The sequence below is a fragment of the Oncorhynchus mykiss genome, chromosome 2 (assembly GCF_057628025.1).
Source record: "Oncorhynchus mykiss isolate SJ-2025 chromosome 2, ASM5762802v1, whole genome shotgun sequence".
Classification (NCBI taxonomy): Eukaryota; Metazoa; Chordata; class Actinopteri; order Salmoniformes; family Salmonidae; genus Oncorhynchus; species Oncorhynchus mykiss.
Window position 1 is genome coordinate 1,990,093 of NC_143023.1, and position 4,538 is coordinate 1,994,630.

The 4,538-nt window shown below is 41.6% G+C and overlaps 1 pseudogene across 1 annotated transcript; it reads left to right on the plus strand.

The window, feature by feature from the left end:
- Nucleotides 1-222: 222 nt before the first annotated feature.
- On the plus strand, nt 223-4,330 carry LOC118936923 (tetraspanin-8 pseudogene; annotated as a pseudogene). Its single transcript, XR_016490362.1, has 2 exons — nt 223-1,138; nt 3,808-4,330. The product of XR_016490362.1 is annotated as a tetraspanin-8 pseudogene (transcript).
- Nucleotides 4,331-4,538: the final 208 nt, after the last annotated feature.

Below are 4,538 nucleotides of genomic sequence, written 5' to 3' on the forward strand. Positions count from 1 at the left end.
GGCCACAGCACGGGGAGAGAAACTGTTCAGGTGGAGGCTGGTGAGGGCCACAGCACGGAGAGAGAAACTGTTCAGGTGGAGGCTGGTTTGTCATGATTATTAACCTGATCCATTTGCATGAGGAAAGTCTTCAGGGCATGCTAAAAAAGTATTTGCATGTCATACAGGATACAGCTGAAGTCATGCATTTAATCTAACAGCCTCAAGCAGAGCTCACTGCTCAGACTTTGTTGAAGTAGTCTAGCAGAGGGCTGAACCAGCGTCAGTTTTTAGATAACGTTTTTTTAAAAGTAGAAAACGGTTGGTTTCTGGAATGAGGAGTCACTAAGCCACACCTACAGCTTCGGGTTGTTATTTTTTTAATATATTTTTTTTTACATAGGTGACAGATCTGGTACACTCACTCTCACACACTGTACATCTTCAAGTTGCTCTGTCACGTCTTGCCTGGCTGTTGGAAGTTTAGAAGATGGCTGTGAACAAATGTATCAAGTACTTCCTCTTCGTTTTCAACCTGCTGTTCTGGATCAGTGGATGCATCATCCTTGGAGTCTCCATCTACCTCAAAGTGAACCCTGTGTTTGGGGGGTTGTTACCGGGGCTGAACCTGCTGATAGCCGTCGGTACCATCATCACGGTGCTCGGCTTCCTGGGCTGCTTTGGTGCCATCAGGGAAAGCCGCGTCATGCTCATGCTGTTCTTCGTCGGGCTGCTCCTCATCTTCATCCTCCTGGTGATCGCTGGAATCCTGGGAGCTGTCGGAGTGAATAAGATTGAGGAATGGTTGACGGAGAAGCTGCTACCGCTGAGGAACCAGTCGTCTTTGTTCCAGATGTTCATGCAGAAACTGGAAGAGCAGGCAAAGTGTTGTGGACTGATCCATGGACCTTCAGACTGGGGCTCAACAGTCCCCGCCTCTTGTGACTGCCGTGACACCACTCAGGAGTGCAAACTCGCAGACGGACAACGCAAAGTGTACTTGAGACCTTGTACCAAGTTGGTGATGTCAGTCATCGCGAAGGGTACATTCATCACCCTGGGGATTGCATTTGGCATCGCAGTCTTGATGATCTTTGGAATGGCCTTCGCCATGACCCTGTATTGCCAGATTGGGGAGACATATGCCACGTTAAGCTAGGTACAGCTGCACTACACCATACCACTTTATTAACCTAGGTACATCTACACTATACCACCTTAACCTAGGTACATCTACACCATACCACCTTAACCTAGGTACATCTACACTATACCACCTTAACCTAGGTACATCTACACCATACCACCTTAACCTAGGTACATCTACACTATACCACCTTAACCTAGGTACATCTACACCATACCACCTTAACCTAGGTACATCTACACTATACCACCTTAACCTAGGTACATCTACACCATACCACCTTAACCTAGGTACATCTACACTATACCACCTTAACCTAGGTACATCTACACCATACCACCTTAACCTAGGTACATCTACACTATACTATACCACCTTAACCTAGGTACATCTACACTATACCACCTTAACCTAGGTACATCTACACTATACCACCTTAACCTAGGTACATCTACACTATACCACCTTAACCTAGGTACATCTACACCATACCATATCACCTTAACCTAGGTACATCTACACCATACCACCTTAACCTAGGTACATCTACACTATACCACGTTAACCTAGGTACATCTACACCATACCACCTTAACCTAGGTACATCTACACTATACCACCTTAACCTAGCTACATCTACACTATACCACCTTAACCTAGGTACATCTACACCATACCATATAACCTTAACCTAGGTACATCTACACTATACCATATAACCTTAACCTAGCTACATCTACACTATACCATATAACCTTAACCTAGGTAGATCTACACTATACCATATAACCTTAACCTAGCTACATCTACACTATACCACCTTAACCTAGGTACATCTACACCATACCATATAACCTTAACCTAGGTACATCTACACTATACCATATAACCTTAACCTAGGTACATCTACACTATACCATATAACCTTAACCTAGGTAGATCTACACTATACCATATAACCTTAACCTAGCTACATCTACACTATACCACCTTAACCTAGGTACATCTACACCATACCATATAACCTTAACCTAGGTACATCTACACTATACCATATAACCTTAACCTAGGTACATCTACACTATACCATATAACCTTAACCTAGGTAGATCTACACTATACCATATAACCTTAACCTAGCTACATCTACACTATACCACCTTAACCTAGGTACATCTACACTATACCATATAACCTTAACCTAGCTACATCTACACTATACCACCTTAACCTAGCTACATCTACACTATACCATATCACCTTAACCTAGGTAGATCTACACTATATCATATAACCTTAACCTAGGTAGATCTACACTATATCATATAACCTTAACCTAGGTAGATCTACACTATACCATATAACCTTAACCTAGGTAGATCTACACTATACCACCTTAACCTAGGTAGATCTACACCATACCACCTTAACCTAGGTACATCTACACTATACCACCTTAACCTAGGTACATCTACACTATACCACCTTAACCTAGGTACATCTACACCATACCACCTTAACCTAGGTACATCTACACTATACCACCTTAACCTAGGTAGATCTACACTATACCATATAACCTTAACCTAGGTACATCTACACCATACCACCTTAACCTAGGTAGATCTACACTACACCATATAACCTTAACCTAGGTAGATCTACACTATACCACCTTAACCTAGGTACATCTACACCATACCACCTTAACCTAGGTACATCTACACCATACCACCTTAACCTAGGTAGATCTACACTACACCATATAACCTTAACCTAGGTAGATCTACACTATACCACCTTAACCTAGGTAGATCTACACCATACCACCTTAACCTAGGTAGATCTACACCATACCACCTTAACCTAGGTACATCTACACCATACCACCTTAACCTAGGTACATCTACACTATACCACCTTAACCTAGGTACATCTACACTATACCACCTTAACCTAGGTACATCTACACCATACCACCTTAACCTAGGTACATCTACACTATACCACCTTAACCTAGGTACATCTACACCATACCACCTTAACCTAGGTACATCTATACTATATAACCTTAACCTAGGTAGATCTACACTATACCACCTTAACCTAGGTAGATCTACACTATACCACCTTAACCTAGGTACATCTACACTATACCATATAACCTTAACCTAGGTAGATCTACACTATACCACCTTAACCTAGGTAGATCTACACTATACTAAACTGAATTGAGGTGGAATTGACTCCAACCCTTTGTATTGTAAAGCATCCCATTGTGTTTTTCTATATCATATACCTGTGCCAAAAGAAAATCTGATTTGTTTTTCTGATTTATGATAAATGGCAGTTTCTTGACCTGAAGTTGATTCATCCACATCTCGTTGAAGATGCGTGAAGGTGTATTTTTAAAGTGAATTAGTTTTCTACTGCTCAAGACTTGTCTCTGAAGTAGGTGCCTGTGGTGGTCATGCACTCAGTGGTGTAAAGTACTTAAGTAAAAATACTTTAAAGTACTAATTAAGTAGTTTTTTTGGGGGGGGGTTATCTGTACTTTACTTTACGATTTATATTTTTTGACAACTTTTACTTTTACTTCACTACATTCCTAAAGAAAATAATGTTATTTTGACTCCATACATTTTCTCTGACACCCAAAATCACTTGTTATATTTTGACAGGGAAATGGTCCAATTGACGCGCTTATCAAGAGAACATCCCTGGTCATCCCTGATCTGGAGGACTCACTGAACAGAGAACATCCCTGGTCATCCCTACTGCCTCTTATCTGGAGGACTCACTAAACAGAGAACATCCCTGGTCCATCCCTACTGCCTCTGATCTGGAGGACTCACTAAACAGAGAACATCCCTGGTCATCCCTACTGCCTCTGATCTGGAGGACTCACAAAACAAACGCTTCATTTGCAAATGATGGAGTGATGCAATATGTCCCTGGCTTTTTTTGTAAATAAAATACAAAACATGAAAATGGCACCATCTGGTTGTCTTAATATAAAGAATTTGAAATGATTTCTACTTTTACTTACTTTCAGTGGTGACCTGTCATTCAGGTGTTTAAGCGGGGGGTGGGACTTGCCTGTTTTGCATGTTATTTTGACGTTAATGCGTGTCACATATCAGTTTGCAAACGATGTACAAAAAAAAACTATATCATCATTGAGTTAATAAAGCCGCGTACAAACATGGTCTCTTTCTTTTGTTGTTGTTGAGTACAGCAGTTCCAAAAGGCAGGTGTTTCAGCCTAGCTCAGTGCTCTCTGTGGTGGTGGCGGTGGGGCGAGCCAGCAGAAAATACGGAGGGCTGCGCCGTGATTGGCTCAGTGTTCTGTCACTCATGGAGATTTTTACATCACTGCCAAGTGTTAAGAGGAGACATTGAACATTCTAGGC